Source organism: Chrysoperla carnea, chromosome 2, assembly GCF_905475395.1.
Source record: "Chrysoperla carnea chromosome 2, inChrCarn1.1, whole genome shotgun sequence".
NCBI lineage: Eukaryota > Metazoa > Arthropoda > Insecta > Neuroptera > Chrysopidae > Chrysoperla > Chrysoperla carnea.
The window spans coordinates 92,455,459-92,476,291 of record NC_058338.1 but is presented as its reverse complement, the minus strand read 5'-3'; the positions used below and the strand labels follow the sequence as shown (position 1 = coordinate 92,476,291).

At 29.2% G+C, this 20,833-nt stretch overlaps 1 protein-coding gene across 1 annotated transcript in view; it reads right to left on the bottom strand.

The window, feature by feature from the left end:
* Positions 1-18,302, bottom strand: part of LOC123293222 — a 174,826-nt gene extending 156,524 nt beyond the window's left edge. The window contains exon 1 of the mRNA XM_044873968.1: positions 18,262-18,302. The gene's annotated coding sequence lies outside the window, so the exon portion shown is untranslated. The remainder of the gene's footprint in view (positions 1-18,261) is intronic.
* Positions 18,303-20,833: the final 2,531 nt, after the last annotated feature.

The following is a 20,833-nucleotide window of genomic DNA, read 5'->3' as shown; positions in this document are numbered from 1 at the left end:
ATATTTAGGTATATTTCTACATAAATTTTAATTTTTATCAAATTTCAAAATTTCTTTTTCACTACAAAAAGTACTCTATTCTGGTGAAGATATTTATGCTTATTATTTTTCGTGAAAATGACCGTAAAATATGATTTGAAGCGTTACACGATACAACTTTTTCCTGTACGATAATCCAGGGGCTTCTATTCAAACCTGGGGACATCCTTTTCAGGAGGCCCCGAATTTTGTTCATTGGAAGCCAAGACGAAAATTTTTCAAATATTGAATAAAATATGTAAAATTATTTTGTTCGACAATCGACAAAACAGAGTGTATATCGTTCAATATCATGAAAATTGCCATTTGATTGTCGGGAAAATAATTTTTGCCCCCCGAAAAAAGGGTGTTATAATTTTGACCTCTTTATGTGTGTTTTTTATATCTGTCTGTTTATCTGTCTGTCTATCTGGCCGTCTGTGGCATCGTAGTGCCTAAACGGATGGACTGATTATGATTTGTTTGTTTCGTTTGATAGATAATTTAATGGAGAGTGTTCTTAGCTATGTTTCAAGTGCGAGTTTCTGGCTCCGTACCCAGAACTCGAAACAAGTCTACTTCATGTTATGAAATTTTTTACAAATCATATTGCCGTTAATACGCTTCGATGGACACCTCAATGAAGTCGATATCATTTTTTGTTCGCGCAATGTCGATCACGAAAAAATTGACTTCGAACGTAAGAACACACACACATACTTCCATACTTTTTCTCCAAAGTGGTGTTAATGTCTGGTCCTGACCATGAAACGTAAAGATATGTTGAAAATTTCGATGTTGAAAATCTGACCCATTACAACAACTTCCTATACCGGAAAGTTAATTAAGTCATCATTATGTTATAATAAAAACGCAGAAACAAAAATTGCATAATTTACTTAGACCACCAAAAAAAAAGTAAAATATATTAATGAGCGTTAATTATGATAATGATAGTTTTTAGGAAATGGTATATTTCCGTAAAATATCTTATTATATACTATAAATCTTTGTAACTTTATTTCTGAGCGTGTTTATAATTAATGAATGTTTTGACATTCAGAAACAAAAAACATTCTAGCATGCTTATCTTCACCGTCAAACAAGTTTTGTTTTTATCAGGAATAAAAAGCGATGTGCGAGTGTCTGTTTGTGAAATAAAATGTTATGATGAAGTATTTACTAAATTATACAGATTTTATGACATCAATATGAACAAAATAATTTCACTTCATACCGAGTGTCAACTCAAATTTTTATACATTCTGTGTTTCTCATAGCTTTCGTATTCATATTCCAAGAAAAGACCCTTTTAAGATTCGAAAATTGAATGCTCCAAGTAAAAATTCCATATTTTTTATATGGAAAAAATGAAATTTTGTACGTAAAATTTTAGAATTTAAGGATAAATTGTAGATACTTAAATTTAATTTTCTCTTATTTTTCCTTTTATAAAAAATGCCATTGTACCGCTTTTGATGAACATCGAAAACTATTTCTATGTTGATAAAAAGAAGGAGAATTTCGCGAATGAACTGTGGGCTGATTATAACGAAAAATTTGTTTTCAGTCCCGATTTTTAATTTGTTGTGACACATTCTGAAGTAAAAGTAGCCTTTTGGGATATTTTTTTTTGTACTTGCGATAGACAAAATCTTGTGAAATATGGAAAATTTCTATGTTTCACCACGAAAAACAGGTACTTAATTCAATTATTTTATCACTTGTAAATCTTATGCAACCTTTTGATTCTATGGTAGAATTTCAATTCAATGAGAATTCAAATTCTTGTTTTCTTGTAGTTAGTAGCTTGCTTTTCCATATACTTTAATGCTTTTCAGCCGTCAGCGTGACAGAATCGGGAAAATAAGCCATTTACTCAAATAAATTTAATGCATAATTTATTTAATCTAGTAGTCAACACGTTTAAAAATCCCCGACTTTTTCGGGTACGGAACCCTAATTTTGCATTTGAAACATATTAAACTCTCCATTAAATTACCTTTCAAACAAAACCAAAAACTCAAAATCGATTCATCCGTTTAGTTGCTGATGCCACAGACAGACAGACACGCACACACACGCATAGCAGTCAAACATATAACACTCCCTTTTTTAAGTTCAGGGGTTAATAAAACAAATTTTATTTAATTTTATTTAATTTTAGATTTTAATTTTTCCAGAACCAATTGACCTATGTTGCTCATTTACGAACTTGACCTCACTTTTTACGTCCTGAGTACGCTGTAAAAATTTCAGCTTCATATCTTTTTTCGTTTTTGAGTTATTGTGCTCACAGATGGACGGACGGACAACCGGAAATGGACTAATTAAGTGATTTTATGAACACCTTTACCAAAATTTTGTTCGTAGCATTTTTTTGTTTGCATCAATATTTTTAAGCGTTACAAATTTGGGACTAAACTTACTATACCTTGCAAATTACTTTATATTCATGGTATAAAAATTATTAAATATCATACAAAAAAAATAACGATAAAAATTTGTCTGATGTAATTATAAGTGTTTAAATCAGCGCGCTTATAGACAGTCACAATTTGACAGCGCTGTAAAAAAAAATTTACAATGTGGCACATTTTCGTGACCCGATCTACTCTGTACGGAAATTTCACGCGATGGGTCAAGTGCTAAGGGTTATGGTATAAAATGTTTCTTATGTGATGTGAAGTTTCTAAAGCAGTTTCACTTGTAAAAATTTAAAATTTTAAGTTGAGCAAATTAAAAAATTAAATTAATAATGTCCTAAGTACACGTTGCAACAATCAGAAAAGGTTAATTCGAAAGTTGTCATATTCTCATCACAAGTATGTAATTTCGAAATACACAAAACGGTCTTACCATCCCAAGGATTTTTTTAACAACAAATATACAATATAAAAAAAATAAATAATTCAAGCAATCTATGTACAACCTCAAACGCAATAGATTTGAACTACAAAACACATTCTAAACCTTTATATTATGTATTATGAAGCGGAAATGCACTTAGAATGTTTTTGCTGTCAAACGTGTATGCATGTTTTATGTAGAACATGTTTACCTACAAAATATTTAATATTCCCTACCACATTAACTACAAAAAAAAATAAACACAAACACACTTACATAAGTGTATTCCCTAATCCCTAATCTTATTATTAATTCATAATAACTTTGAATGCAATTCTCTTGCATCCTTCACTGTTCGTATGTAAAAACAAATGTATTTTTCACCTTAAAGCTCACTCTACAATTGCAAGAAGTTGGATGTCGTGTTGCTGAAAGTTGGAGGACATACGACTTAAACTGTTTAGTGATTTTAAACAGGATCGAAATAAAGATGCAGTCATTCCAAGAGATTTGTCATTTTAAAAATACTATTTAAGCAATATAAGCCATTTTCTTTACCTTTTCTCTACGCATAAATCGGAGAATTTGCTCATACCTTACTGTAGAGACACAGCAAGAATAATTTTTGGTATTTTCTCGGGGGTTTATTCAGAATGTGGGTGAATTATTCAGTAATTGAGGAAGGAAAGACATCGTTTTACATTGATATTTGTGTAAACAATAGTAAAGCTCGTCGATTTGCAGATCACGGGTCTTAATGACGTGCTTTGAGAGCAATTTCAGAGCTACGATAAAATAAACGCTAGCGCAAATATGAGGACTTTGTAATATGCATACAGGTAAACGTAGGAAGTTGAAAACAGGTTAAGTCTTAGCTAACGTAATTTGGCTCACTGTCTTTCAAAAAAAGTATTAATTTGGCGTTTTCTTGTACAATAGTCGCGGAAACAAAACGCTAAAAATAGTCAAAGTTCGAAAAATTTGAACAGTAAGACGGATTTAAATGCGGTTTTCTGAATTCGATTCGTTGGAGCGACAGGAAATTTTGTGAGCTAAATTGATTTATAAGAAACTAAAAATATGCAATTTGCATAAATAATATGTATTTTATAATTGCTTTTTAAATTAACCGTAAATATACTAAAATCGCCATTCGGTTAATAGTGATGAAAATGATTCCAAGCTCTAGGGTTTTCGGAGCCGCTGAACACGAATATCGCGACAGCTTGTGAGGTACCTGGTGCCCAGAGTGAACGGTATGCAGGTCATCTCTTGGAGTTTGCGGGAAATTCTTTATATAATCAGTCCAAACTCGTTACTCGGTAGTTTATAGGACAAAAAGTTTTCTGACGCTCTAACGAATCAAATACAAATAACCGCACTCAAATCTGTCTTACTGTTTTCAATTTTCGAACTTCAGTTCTTCGTTTCCGCGACTACAATTGTAGGAACAAAGAATAATTTTGCTATACCTAAAATATATTACTTTTTGTTTTGCGAGTGTAATCAGACAGAACAAACTAAAAATATAAACTCCCTTCCCAGCCCTTCCACAAAGCTCTGTTTTGTGTGTTCATACAATCAAATATTATAAAATATTTAAGTTAATTGAAGAAACGTAATATTGTACATAGAGAGTGAGTGGTCCGTTTGTATAAAGCTCCTTCCTATATAGCTCGATTCCATACACACAAAGTGAAGAAGTAAAATGAATTGAATAAAAAAAAAAGATAATAAAAATAGCAGGGTGTCATCGACATCATGGTCGTTCGTCATTCATATTCCTTCTCTTGTTTCGTATTCGTATCTTCTTTTTATGAAGCGATGCGATGTTTTCGTTGTACGTTGTCGAGTTTAGTCTTGTTTACTAGATTTAATTTTAAAACAACCCGAAAGAAAGAGATACGTCAATATTTTATAAGATATCAAAATTACATTTTCTATGTATCTTTCCTATTCGTATTTCTTTTTCTAGTCGATGAAAACCTTCGGTTTATTTCAAGGTTATGCAAGAGCATGTTTTAGATACGATACGCTTTATATATATTTATTTTGTAAATTTTTTAACTGCTCCACCGTCTAAAGGATGTACGAGCGCCAGGCCAATTTGGCTTAAAGGATTGATTTTTTTAATGTGAAATAGGGAATATTCATGAAATTTAAATTTGGTTCAAATATTTTTTTTCCGTAACTTCATTGGCTGGACATTTCAACTAAACCATTATTTCAGTAATTAATATCTTTTTCATAGTATTGTCTTGTCAAATTTTTTGACATCCTATATGGTATTAATTACTTATATTTTGTATGGTATTACATTGAGTTATATTATTCTTCAACTTTTTATTAGAAAACTTAAAACGAGTGTAAATTCTGGGTTGTAAAGTCATTTTTTTAAAGTGTAAATTATACATTGAACTGTTACCAATTGACAGATCACGTACTTATACGTCATCAACAGAGAGCGGCAAAAGACTGCGTTTAAATATCTCAAAATTATAATGTATTTTAAATATTTTTTTAACACTTAATTACAGCATTTTTGAACAGTATTTATATTTTTTACTTTGTTATAACGGTGTAAACAATGAATTAAAAATATTAAAAAAAAAAAAATGAATATTCCCTATTGGACTAAGTCTAAATCAATTCTCAAAATTTTAGGGGGGGCTTGCCTGATTATTTTAATAAATAAATGACTTAAAAGTAGGCATATTTAACATTGGTCTTATATGAAAACGGTAGAAGTATATGATATGTTTTCATAGATTTCACCAAAACTAGTCGGTGGACCTTAATAAATATTGAAAAAAAAACCCCGTTGTGCCCATCTAAGGATGTATAAGTACGGTTGTGATAACAAAAATTAAAAAAAAAAATATTTTTTCAATTTTGATGGTGAATTATGTCAAAATATCGATAATTGAAAATTTTGTTTAACTATTTAGCTTTCAATATTTCGAAAACCAAGGCAGATATCGAAAAATTGTATTCTTATTTATCGTCTACATTAATGAAGTTATAACAAAATTCATCATCAAAGTTGAAAATAGTAAGGTACAAATAGTAACTTTAATTATTTTTATAACATAGACTAACTTTAAAACAATTTTGAAATTTAAAGTTAAATTCAAGGCCACTATTCTCATTTTGTTAATTTCGAGCTATTTGCTTATAATTAAAAAATCCCCATATAAAAATATGAAGCATTAATCTTAAATAACTATCCTAAATAAAATTATTAAATTTATGTTCCAGACATTTCCTAAGGGAATTCATTTACCTAAATCATTTATCGTAACTATATGATTTTATAGTTTTCAATACAAAACTTTAAATATAATTTGATATACATTTTCACTTTAACTAAACAATTTAAGCATGGTATTGATCTTTATTTAACTAACGAAGTTTTATTTGAAACTTAACATACCACAATTTTAGCTTACCTATTAAATAACTTAGCGAAAGTATCTAGATATACATTCAGGTAAATATTAATGTATTAGAATGTACCTTTTATACCTTTTTGATATAACATAGGGGATGACGTAGTACCTATACTTGAGTTATTTTACCGAGGCCAACCTTGAAAAAAAACAAAGTACATTTTTAAAGTACTTAATCAATGCTGAAAATTTTAGAGGTGTTTCTCGATTATTACACAAATGACATCAAAAGTAGACATATTTAACATTGGTCTTATGGGAAAACGGTAGATGGAAGATATGTTTTCAAAGATTTCTCCAAAACTTGCCAAAAATTAATTAAAGTAAAAACCTTAATAAATTATTGAAAAAAAAAAAAAAAAAAACTCGTTGTGCACGACTAATTAAGGATGTATGAGCACGGTAGTGAGGACACAAATTAAAAAATAACGAGTGAAAAGAAAAAATTGAGTGAGTTAATTATTGAAATACCATGTATAGACAGTGTTGATAACGAAATCGTTTGTTTTTGACGTCACGTAAATAAAATAAACATATACACTTTTAAATAGCCACACACACATAACTGATATTCCTATATTAATACATACTATAAAATTTGCACCTAATTAGCGCTCTCGTGGGTAAACGTGATGTTTACAAAAAATGTTTCAAACAAGAGTAAATTTTTTTATAAGAAACATTTTTTTCATTTAAAATTTTGTTATGTCTTAAACGGTTTAGAAGGTGGGTCCTACGGATACAAGACCCAAGTGACCTATATTGCTCATTTACGAACTCGACCTCACTTTTTACGTCCTGAGTACGCTATAAAAATTTGATCTTGATATCTCTTTTCGTTTTTTAGTTATCGTGTTGACAGACAGACGGACAGACGGACAGACAGGCAGACAACCGGAAATGGACTAATTAAGTGATTCTATGAACACCTATACCAAAATTTTTAAGCGTTACAAACTTGGGACTAAACTTAATATACTATGTATATTTCATATATTATACATGGCATAAATATATTTTTTCAATTTTGAGGGTGAATTATGTTTTAACTTGACAATATAAGACGAATAGTAAGAATAAAATTTTTCGATTACTGGAGTAATTTTCAAAATATCAAAAATTGAAAATGTTGTTTTATTATTTAGCTTTCAATATTTCGAAAACCAAGGCAGACATCGAATAATTTTATTCTTATTTTTCGTCTTCATTCACAAAGTTATAACAAAATTTACCATCAAAGTTGAAAATAAGGTACAAATAATTTCAACCACAAATCTAAACTTGCATTGGCACTCGTACTACCTTAAGAAGTTCGCTCTTTTAATTCTGCATTCAGATAAGTTATAATAAGGAAAAATATAAATTCGAATCAATTAAATTGTACTATTTTTTAAACTCCTCGACCTCCCATCATTTAATGCAAAAATGTTAGCTTACCATGCGAAAAACAAATGCATATGCATATTTTCACTCATTATCACATTCGCTTGATATAGAGTGATTGTAAACTAAAGAGTGATTCAAGGTACATTGTATTCAAGGTGCTACATATTACTCAAATATTTTAATTGATAAATTTATCTATGAAAATATTTTCATAATTTACTTTATACAAGGTGTTCTGTTATTGACTGCAGAAACCTAGCTTCCGAAAATAAGAACATCAAGAGCAACAAAAAACTCTTTTCCAAATTTGGTTCTGAGGCCTTATTTGGGAGATACGGGTATGGCAAAAATTGATACATTTGTTCATTCACTGACTATCGTTCGATAACCAGTAGCCAATGATAATCAGTAGATATAAGTAAATTTCATTTAAAAATATTCAACTAAAGAAGGGATTTTTAAAAAGTATGTTATGATTTAATTGGATTATATTATTTTGAAAAAACATATTAGTGAATTTCACTTAATAATGGAAGAGATTTTAAGAAAATTATAAAATTATTTAATTGGTATTGGTCAAATCCCACTTTTTATATTTTTATTAAAATTTTGTATTTTTAAAATTTGGAGTTTTTTTGTTGCTCTCGATGAGCTTATTTTCGGAAGCCAGATTTCTGCAGTCAATAACAAAACACCTTCTACACATAGATATTTTGCAAAAACATGGATCGCGGACAACTAACAAATATAGTATAGTATAACCTTGTTAAAATGCAACTAGATTGATACAAGCATGTGTTGCGTTTCTCCAAGATAGAATGTAACTTCAAGAATAATTTATTATTTCTAGGTAAGTATAAATTGGAAGTGATCTAAGTTCAGCTTAAACTTTTCATCATACAGGAATAAACCTCGTCATGCAGAGCTAAAATATTCCAACGCATACTTAAGTGGTACGTTGAATTCCATTTAAAATGGAATAACTTCTTATATATTCGAAATGAGTACACTTACAGTGTCACTAATCTGTACTCGATAAACTAGATTTTATAATTTACTGATTAAATATGATTTATGTATAACACGGCGGATTAAAATTGTATGAATTATTGGACTTCTCGGAATAATTAGTGTTACGGATTACTGAAACTCTACTATAATGAGAATACTGGACTTTACATTTTTTTAAATTCTGAATGTTTAAATGACAATAAAGATTCAAACGTCCTACGTCGCATAAATTTCGATACAATTAATCACCACTTGGTAGATTCTTTGAAAACTTTGTTGTATTTATTCTTTAATGTACATTAATTGCTCCACGCAAAATCAATTTACAATCTTGACTTTCAAATAAATTCACAAAAAATATATTTAATAACTGTCCACACTGACTGTCCGTAGGAAACTCTTGAAAAAATATGAATGTTTCATACTCAACTCGCCATATCGCCTGACTTTTTATTTTACGGTGTCTATAAATACTGTTTTAAATATAAGTCGTTTCCATGGAAACATTGTGGTATTTCTTTTATTCGCACAGCCACCTTAGATGTTTGATTTAATAGTATTCTTCCAGGAATTATCTCCCCAGCCACCCACGAATCCTGACTTGTTACAATATATTCAATTGGGGAAGCTTATTTATCAAGTAGGGAGACATATCTAAATGAAACTTGGTTAGAACTAGTTAAAAATAGACAATTTCATATCTGCGGATCAAATAAATTTAACTCAATAAGCTCCTAAACTAATCTTCAAAGTATAAAGAAGAAATATTTTCAAAAGAATTTTTTAAATCCTATTCTTTCGGTTCGCGAACAGAGAATATTGTAAAGATTGAAAATTGATTATATTAATAAAAGCAAATTGAAAAGTTATACAAATATTATTTTAAAGAAATATGATTTTTAATTTCCTGTGAATATAAAACATTTTTTATATAAAAAAAACATATTTACTTAGATATTATATATCGATGTTTCATTTCCTATGCCAGTAAGCGTACATATTTGTACTTATAATTAAATTATCTTTTCATATAATATTAGACTCGAGTATATATCACATATGTTAATAGTATTTGTGTAAAATTATTTACTTAAAATATATAGTGAACAAGATACGCTTGGAATAGGTATTTCATTTACCGCCGACAAGGTAGATATATCACATAGAAAACCGTTTTTAACTAAATACAGTAAATACAGTAGAATCTTGATAATCGGGCATAAAAAAGAGCCAGAGGTGTACCGATTACAGGATTTTTATACCATGTACCATGTACCTTTTTTATATTATACCATGTAAATATGAAATATACATAGTATATTAAGTTTAGTCCCAAGTTTGTAACGCTTAGGAATAATGATGCTAGGAACAAAATTTTGTCATAGGTGTTCACAGTGGTGGATTTACACTAGGGGCAATCGGGGCTAGTGCCCAGGGCGGCAAATTTTCTAGGGCGGCAAAATTTGGAAAGTGAGAAAACATTTTCTATACAATATATAATTAACTAATTCTTTTAAATAAACATTTCATCTTTCAAGAAATATAATTTATGCATTATGTATCAAATTAAAATTTTGTATATTATGATATAGCAAATTTAAGTGAAAACTATTAAAATAGTTTAATTAATTTATTTCCAATAAGATATCAAAACTATTAAAATAAAATTTCAGTCATAGGGCGGCATTTTCTTCAGTGCCCCAGGGCGGCAGAATTTTAAATCCGGCCCTGGGTGTTCATAAAATCACCTAATTAGTCTATTTCCGGTTGTCCGTCCGTCCGTCTGTGGACACGACAACTCAAAAACGAAAAAAGATATCGAGCTGAAATTTTTACAGCGTACTCAGGGCATAAAAGGTGAGTTCAAGTTCGTAACTGAGCATCATAGGTCAATTGGGTCTTGGGTCCGTAGGATCCATCTTGTAAACCATTAGAGATAGAACAAAAGTTTAAATGTAAAAAATGTTCCTTATCAAAAATTAAACAACTTTTGTTTGAAACATCTTTTCGTAAACAGTTATGTATGTGTCACATGTTTGTATGTGTAATGTGATAAAGAAATCAACACTGACTATGCATGGTATTTCAACAATTAACTCAGTCAATTGTCTGTTTCCACTTGTTATTGACTGTATTAGAAACTGCAGAACAGCATTGGAATGTATGTATATTTTTAAGCAAGACTGTACACACTGCATTAAACAAGTGTTGTTGTGGTGCTATTGTGTTTTATCAATAGGAAATATTTATGTATTTTTTTTATATTTTTAATTCATTGTTTACACCGTTTATAACAAAGTAAAAAATATAAATAGTGCTTAAAAATGCTGTAATTAAGTGTAAACAAATATTTAAAATACATTATAATTTTGAGATAATTAAACGCAGTTTTTTGGCGTTCTGTGTTGATGACGTATAAGTACGTGATCTGCCAATTAGTGACAGTTCAATGATAAATTTACACTTTAAAAAAATGAATTTACATCACAGAATTTACACTCGTTATTATTTAATAAAAAGCCGTAAAATAGTATAATTTAATGAAATACCCATATAAAATGTAAGTAATTAATATCATACAGTATGTCAACAAATTTGACAAGCCCGTACTATGATGTCACGTCCGTATAAAAATAAGAATTTTCGTTTTAGAAATTTTTTAATGCCCTCACTGAATTTGTACTTTTATTAATTAATTTTAAGAGATTAATTACTAAAATAATGGTTTAGTTGAAATGTCCAGTCATTAAAGTTACGGAAGAAAAATATTTGAACCAAATTTAAATTTCATGATTATTCCCTATTAATTAGATGTATATACAAACAAAAAATTTGGAATAAGTAGGGTACTTTTAGTAGTGATAAATAAACTATGAAATTTGATTAAAATGAAAATTCATATAGAAATATACTTAAATATTCTGATTTTTAGTCACATTATTATGTGACTAAAACACGAGCCGCCATGATGTGACATCATATAGGCAAAAATAATATGCATTAATTACTAATTTTTTGATGGCTTTCATAGTAATTGCAGATTATGTTGCCATCAACTTTATTTATACATATAAAATAATTACATACACGGCTGTTGTTTTTACCAATATTACGTCATCAAAATGGCTGACAGCGTTTTTTGCGGGAATAAAAAAGGTTTAAAATTTAATTTAATTTAATTTAGACAAGAAAGCGTTTTTATTTTGACGAAATATATTTTTTGGTGGCTTTTTATAATGAAAATCAACATTTTGAAGTACTTTTTCAAACATATACTGGAGTAAATCTAAGCAAAAAAAGGCTGTTATATGGATTAAAAGTTCGAGCAGCGAAACTTTGGGGATTTTCTTTTCACATCAAAATAAGTATTTTTTGAAATTTTTTACTTTCCCGGAGTGGTGCAACATGTTTAAAAAACAAAATGGCGTCAAAAATGAAATTTTTTTCAGAAATTTTATCATTTTTATTTTATATTCGCAAAAGGAGACATCGGTGCATATCCAAATTTGGTAGGTTCGTAGTCCATGTTAAGAACTACTCCTCATAATTTTTTGGTGGGGTTTCGTCCCTTCCCCTCCCAGTTATATATATATGTATACATACATATGGTAAAACAGTTCATTTGACTATAACTTGAAAAATATTCGATTGATTTTAATGAAACTAATATCAATAGTAGGTTTTATTACTTACAACTTTCGGTTAAAATTTTAGCGAAATCCGTTAAATAGTTCGGCCAAAATTTCCAATTTAGGGAATTGTTTAAAATGGCTGCCATTTTATGCCATTTTGTCCTACGGGGTTAAATTTTTTTTTAAATTGTAGCATTTTTTATTATCTTTCGATTTTATAATAAGTGGCTTACCCGTAAAATGACTCCTTGACCCATATTTTTGCGAAAAACGGAAAATTTAACACTTTCTGGAAATAATTGTTTGGGGGGTGTATGGACTGGCTTTGGGGGGTGTTTTTTGCTTTGGCATGAGAAAACTATTTTTAAAAGAGGTCTATATGGTTTAAAGCAAAATTTTTAAGTTTTAACCCCCGCACTGTAAGGGGGAAGGGGTGTATGAAATAAATGTATCTTAAAAGATTTTAAAAAGAGGTCAAAATAGTTTAAAATGCTAAAGTAAACCAAAATTTTAGATGCTTTTATTAATATAGCACTTTTTACAACATCCACCCCTTCCCCTCCCGCTTTCATATTTTTTGCAAATTCAAAATTTTTATGACGTATAAAGGGGTTTTGGGGGTCGCTGATCTCGAACTTTTGGCCCAAATAAGTACACCCCCTAAAAATATTACAATTGTTTTTGATAATCTATTGCAAAATTCGAGATCAGCGACACCCAAAACCCCTTTATACGTCATAAAAATTTTGAATTTGCAAAAAATATGAAAGCGGGAGGGGAAGGGGTGGATGTTGTAAAAAGTGCTATATTAATAAAAGCCTCTAAAATTTTGGGTTACTTTAGCATTTTAAACTATTTTGACCTCTTTTTAAAATCTTTTAAGATACATTTATTTCATACACCCCTTCCCCCTTACAGTGCGGGGGTTAAAACTTAAAAATTTTGCTTTAAACCATATAGACCTCTTTTAAAAATAGTTTTCTCATGCCAAAGCAAAAAACACCCCCCAAAGCCAGTCCATACACCCCCCAAACAATTATTTCCAGAAAGTGTTAAATTTTCCGTTTTTCGCAAAAATATGGATCAAGGAGTCATTTTACGGGTAAGCCACTTATTATAAAATCGAAAGATAATAAAAAATTCTACAATTTAAAAAAAAATTTAACCCCGTAGGACAAAATGGCATAAAATGGCAGCCATTTTAAACAATTCCCTAAATTGGAAATTTTGGCCGAACTATTTAACGGATTTCGCTAAAATTTTAACCGAAAGTTGTAAGTAATAAAACCTACTATTGATATTAGTTTCATTAAAATCAATCGAATATTTTTCAAGTTATAGTCAAATGAACTGTTTTACCATATGTATGTATACATATATATATAACTGGGAGGGGAAGGGACGAAACCCCACCAAAAAATTATGAGGAGTAGTTCTTAACATGGACTACGAACCTACCAAATTTGGATATGCACCGATGTCTCCTTTTGCGAATATAAAATAAAAATGATAAAATTTCTGAAAAAAATTTCATTTTTGACGCCATTTTGTTTTTTAAACATGTTGCACCACTCCGGGAAAGTAAAAAATTTCAAAAAATACTTATTTTGATGTGAAAAGAAAAACCCCAAAGTTTCACTGCTCGAACTTTTAATCCATACACAAGGCGTAATTTCACTCTACTAATAGTAGAATACCCTTATTGCAAGGGATTGGGATGAAAAGTGTTCCCATAACTTAACCTTTTCGATAATCGAATGTGCCGATTATCGAGACTCTACTGTACCTATTTGAAAGACTTAATCAGATTAGGTAAGATGAGTTTTTTTTTTGTGCAGTCAACCTAAAAATTTTTGGTAACGAGAAAGCTTTTACGGCTTTTATTGACAAAAACCATTTTTATTCAAACACCTTTCTTTGTATTTAAACAGAAAAAATGGTTATAGGTGGGGAAATTTAGCTATAAAATGTTCTCAATCCAGTCGGTTTGACCATTTAGAGGCTACAATGCCGCTGAGAAACACACAGACGAACAGATAAACACTTTAAACTTATAACACTCCTTCTTAAATCAATATCAAAGTGATGGTCAAGGCCATCAAATGAGATGAAAAGGATATTTAGAGAGCTATCATTTTTTGGGACAAATTTTTGGAAATATTTTAATTAAAATTGAAATATTTGAGTTGATTTTGTTCTTTTGAATTATTGTTTAAATGGTAAAATAATTACCTAATTGTTTTACCATTTCACTTTTCGAAATGAACTGAGCCACGTTTATTTGATCATTCATTTCCATAGTAATTATTTATATATTAAAATTATATGTCATGCCTTTCTAAACTGAATCGATTTTGAAGAACATCGCCAATTTTTGTTTTTTCGGGTACGGAAACCTAAGCTCGCACTTGAAATAAAGCTAACACTCTCCGTTAAATTACCTTTCAAATGAGACCAAAAAAATTAAAAAATTGGTTCATCCGTTCAGGCGCTACGATGCCACAGACAGACAAACACACAGACACACACACATAGCAGTCAAACTTATAACACCCCTTTTTTTTAGTTCGGGGTTAAAAATACACTTTCCCAAGACTTGTATTCTGATTTTTCGTCTACATTCATGAAGTTCTGACAAAATTCATCATCAGAGTTGAAAATAATTTCAACCACAAGTTTAAACTTGCCTTGATGCTCGTACTACATTAATAAAATTAAAGTCAATCAAATTATTTATTTACATTATCATAAATATCAATTAAAACCAAACATTGATAATAAAATCACACTAAAAGCAATCACAAATACAAAGTCAAGTCAAGAGATTAACCTTAAAACTTGCGTCACATATATAGGATATATACCATCATCATATACAGCAACCGGCAAACACCAACCCATTCAGGGAATTGCTCTGACGTCATTTAGATAAATGGTTTTATACGGAGAAAACAACATTAACTGTGTATAAAGATGTACCCATGAAAAACAGGTGTGTTCCACCAGTATTTTCATTATTTTACAAAGAAGATATAACGTAAGTAATGTTATTATAGCGTATATGCTTCGAATATTTAAATTTCTAAAAATATCTATTAAGGATGTATGAGCATGACAACAATGTTTGATTTAAAGGCTCAAAATTTGTTTGTAGGTAGTCTTTTACTCAAAGAATATGTGGTTAAAATTTCAGCTTAGGTATCCGTGCAAATTTTTAAGAAAAAAGTTATTAAAAATCGATATAAAATACATTGGCTCTTATGGAGGAATCTCAAAAAACGACATATTTTGGAAGTTTTTGATAATTTTCATTTGGAATGAATGAAAACAAATTTAAAAAAAAAACTTTTTAATAGAAAGTAAACATATTAGCAATGAATTAGAAAAGAAAAAAACTAAGTGTCACCGTCCATATAAGGGATGTAAGAGCAGGGTAGATTAAGGGTTGAAATTATTTTTATCTTATTTTCAACTTTGATGATGAATTTTGTTATAACTTCATGAATGTAGACGAAAAATAAGAATAAAATTTTTCGATATGTGTCTTGGTTTTCGAAATATCGAAAGCTAAATAATTAAACAAAATTTTCAATTTTCGATATTTTGAAATTTAAGCCAGATATCGAAAAATTTTATTCTTACTTTTCGTCTTATATCGTCAAGTAATAATATAAATTTATCATCAAAATTGAAAATATCTATTTTTAAATTTGGGCCCCCACTACCATGCTCATACATCCTCAAATAGCAGCGGCTCGCAGCTTGTTTGCGAGAAAAAAGAGATGTTGAGAGTTTTTATCGTTACGGTGTAAATTAATCAAGCCTTTATCAGAAAAATGCGCTGAAAATCTATTTCACGAACTCTTACAAAATACTTTAAAAAAACACGATTCTTGTATGCTATTCCATAGGAACCGTTCATTTTTGCAGGATAAAAATTAGCTTTTGTCACTTTCTGATCCCTAAACTACCACTAACTATGCAAAAAAAACATATTGATCCTTTGCTCTTTGAAAAATTAAAACAAATATAACCCACGGGAACCATACATTTTACCGAGATAAAAAGTAACCTATATGCTATTCCGACAAATTCTCTGCATCATTTGTTCAAACCGATAGCTTCAATATGACTTTGTAGTGCTCATTTGAAAACGCAACACTGTGAAAGAAGTTTGGTAGACTCGCCAAAAGAAAGCCAAAGGAAATTTCAAGTATGTATTAATCATTTATCGAAGAGCTTAGAGTAAATTCTACCTCAGTCAAATCAGAAAGAATGGAAATTTGAAAGGCTGTTGTCTAGATCATCCCTGACAAATTTTTCCGTTACGAAAATATCTCTAGCTGGGAACTTCTCTTTCAAGGGGTCTAATTGTGTTGAAGTTGACAATAAACAATGAGGGAAGGTCGACCCTAATTCGGACCAATCTTAGACCAATAGTGTTTAGACTTGTATTTAAATATTTTTGATTCTTCTTTGCGGAGTAGTTTTTGAGAGGGCTTTTTTTAAAAAAAAAAAAAAAAAAACATTCATCGAATCTATCCTTGATAAATTTTACGATAATGCTGAAAATAAACCTTGTACATGTTATTATAGCTTTTATTCTGAGAATTAAAAATAAAGTTATTCTGTTATAATAATAATTAAAATTTTATTGAAATGAGTTTAAGAAAATGAGTTTTTAATGAAAATTTTATGCTAAACAAATTTTAACTTAGTCTATTTTTAAATTTATTTGTAGTCCGTATGTTTTGTTATTTTTATTTGTGGACCGTATGCTTATAATGAAGCGAAATTTCTTTAATTATTTTTGACTACCATTTGGTAGTAAAAAAATTTTGGTAATAAAGAAAAATAAGGCTCTAAAACGAGCCTCGAATATTAAATTTAGAGTAATTGTGTTTTTCGATTGTTAGTCTGTTTTTATATTAAAACAAAGTTCTTTACAACACATTAGAAAAACGGTGTATAACTGAAAAAAACGTTTTTCAACCCTCTTCATGTTTTTTCCATTTGTTTCGACGTATCTTTGAATAAAGCAGCAGATAAAACACGGTCGTTAAAAAACAAGAAAATTAAAAAAAATTTAATTTGATTTTTGTTTCTAACAAAATTTACTTTGACACCTCCAAATGATAGACAAAATAATTTATGGAAATTTCGCTGCATTATGGGCTTATTGTTTTTGTTTTTAGTTTTTTTTTACGAATTTTAAGAAAATTAAATGCTATTTCAGAGTATATCAAAATAATAGAATTAGTTCCTTAGATATGTTTGTTTTTTTGGCATTATGTCTTTTATAATGATTACTCGTAAAGCTTTCTAATTGGTAGGCAGACTTTATTGACCATTGACTTTTTTGAAATGGTTGTTTTAATATATGACACTAAAATATGTTGATTTGGGAAGTTTAAAGACCTTGATTTTTTAAATATTTCCCTGTAAAGAAAGTGACAAATGTGAGTATTTGTTTTATCAATTTTGTTAATAATATGTTTACAAAATGAGCTGATTGTTTTTATCTTTTCCAATTAAATTATCAACAAGTTCAAATTTTTCTTTCCGTGATTCTTGCTTTAAAAGACATTTTTAAATAGATAAAATTGATTTGTGCCTTCTGAATTGTTTATTTCTTGAGCGATATTTTCTAAATAACTCTTTGCTCTCAAGTTTCGATATTTCGAAAATTTAGTTATGTCAAAAAAATTTCGCTCCTAGATTTCGTCCAATTTTATCATTGACAGAATCAATATTAAGTTAAAAATTGTAGCAAAGTAAAAAAGTATTTCATATGTATTCGAAAAAAATACTTTTTTTCAATTTACTAGTATTTTATAATTGCTTTTCTTTTACTGAATAGAAAATCATGAATGAAAATTAATAATTAAAAAAGAAAAAAAAAACTCTTTACTTACATGAATGAAAAACAGAAGATTATTTCAACAAAAGATATTTTCCCCACAAAAAAAAAAAATGCAATGAACCCAATTTATCACAAGTTTATAAATATCAAATTTTCATATTTATTTTTAGAAAGTTGTTGACACTTAATAATTTGTTTACTGTCATTATCAATTCACACAACACGGAAAAACGGAAAATAAGTTATCCGAACAATAACAACAAAAAACAGTCACAAGGTCACAGATATTTTCCAATTCCTATTTTCCAATTTTTTTTTTCAAATAAAAACCACGCACAAATAATTCTTTCAAAAAAAAATAGAAACAAGTTTTAAGTTTTTTATGGTTAATGTTTAATATCAAACAACCATGTGATTTTGCAAAAAAATAAAAGCTCCGCTTCTATTGTGTAGCTATCACGAGCTAGACGGGGTTTGCACTGATGTTGCAGAGGTGAGTCATACTTTGATAAAAGCTTTGGTATGACATCATCGTTAGCCAATCAGAAAAGGAAAATCCGTAGCACATGCGTTGTAGAATGAATGAAATAACAAAACATTAGCGATATATACATACATACATACATAAAACATAAAACATAAATGATATTCATTGGTATAAGGATATGAAAAGCTCTATATACACTTTTCTTCTCAATCATTATTTTATGTCTATCTATCATTGTTTATCATATATATTTGACAATATAGTCAACATTGTTTTTTTTTTCTTCTCGGTGAGTTGTATTCATTTAACCTCTATATGTTAAATTAAAAAAGAAATTTTTTCACTCATAGTTAGTTGCGTTTTATGTCGTTATGGAACTGGAGGATCCACCAGGAACCTTGAATGAAAGTCTCGAAAAGACATTATCATTTGAAGTAAAATTTGAAAAATAACAATTCCAGGATTTCGTCGCACCGATTTGTTTTTGTATGTAGTATATGATAAGAAAATAACATTGGTCAACCAATAGTAATAAAGAGTGGTTGATCTGAAGCCCTGCGCTTCCACCAAAAATGGATATACCTTCTAAAAGTTCATATTTGTATTGTTTGCTTGGAAAAACCTTGTGATTATCTTTTAAAACGCCGTCTCAGTAACCGAGCAAGTAAATGCGCTATTGTCTTTAACCGTTTCATTATTAACTAGAAGGTTGCGATTTCGAATCCAAGCAGCCGCAAACTGATCACCTATAATTAATTTAAATTGATTACACTGTCGTTACTTGGATAAAAACGAAATAACCGGCTTCACCCACATCATAAATTTCATTGTATAATCTGATGTAGTTTAAAATAAATAAAGATAAAAAAATTTGATGTGACTGGCCTCTGTTGTTCATGGATCGTCTGAAAAACGGAGGCAAAACCACATTATTATTATTATTATTATATCTTTTGAAACCATAGAATAAACATATAAATCTAGAGAATTTCCTATGACTACCATTTTCTAGAAATATTTTAGAACTGTTCATTAAATTTTGAGATGGATTTAGTTCTTTTTCAAATAGTTTCAGAACTTCACAAAAAACATTCACAGGTAAAAAATTATCACAAACTTATAGCCCATTTTATTTGTATGAAAAATAGTGTAAGATTTCGGACTTTTAACTCAAAGAGGGTATACAAGTAAGTGATAATCGATTAAAATGAGGAAAATTTGTAAGTTAACTGTGTGTATAGCTTTTCGAAATATTTGTTTCCTATTTTCCAAGCCTCTTAATCTTACTTGACAGTCGCAGATGACAATATCCTCTCGTAATTTCTTGGTATCCACGTGAGCTATCTCTATTCTTATATTAGTTAAAAAGAAAAGGCGCAAGTTCGCCTTTTATTTTTATTAAAAACATATTAAAGAATACTTAAACTTTGCCTTGATAGAAAAAATTTTGCCGGACAAAACCTCACAAATAAATAAAAAGCTTTGAGTATGATAAATTTAATGAAAAAAATTACTTAATAGAAACATTAACATTAAATACTAATAAATAAAGCACAAATCTTCGTCTTTAATATAAAAAAATCCATGCTTAATTGCACTAACAAACACAGTAAACGTAAATTGAATGACACGGTAAATCGACAATAATTATTACATGCATCCGTAAGAACAGGTAGATTGTGGCTTACAAAACAGGCGGGCGAGGGAGGGCCAGGAACAGGTAACTCAATTGGCTTGCTTGTGATAAAGTGGTTATCTAACTATACCAAAAAACAATTTTTGATGCTAAACAAAAGAGTTAAGTTTTTTAACTTTTGTCCGGAAATTTGTTATAAATATGTATAAACTGTGCAGCGCATAGAGGTTACACGATACTCATAGCAATTTTATTTTTTCTGTATGATATGATTTTCTATTCCTGTTTTTTCTATTTAAAATATATATGTAGTCACTTTGTTATTTCGGATGTAGGATTATATTTTGTAGTCATTTTAATATTATATCTGCTACTGTTCGTTCTGTTTCTGATAATAATAGTAGTATCTCAGCTGTCCTCTGTATTCTGTTTATATATCCTTTGTGTTATATAAGTGATTGTATACATTTAGTTGTGAATGTTTACAATATATGTATGTTT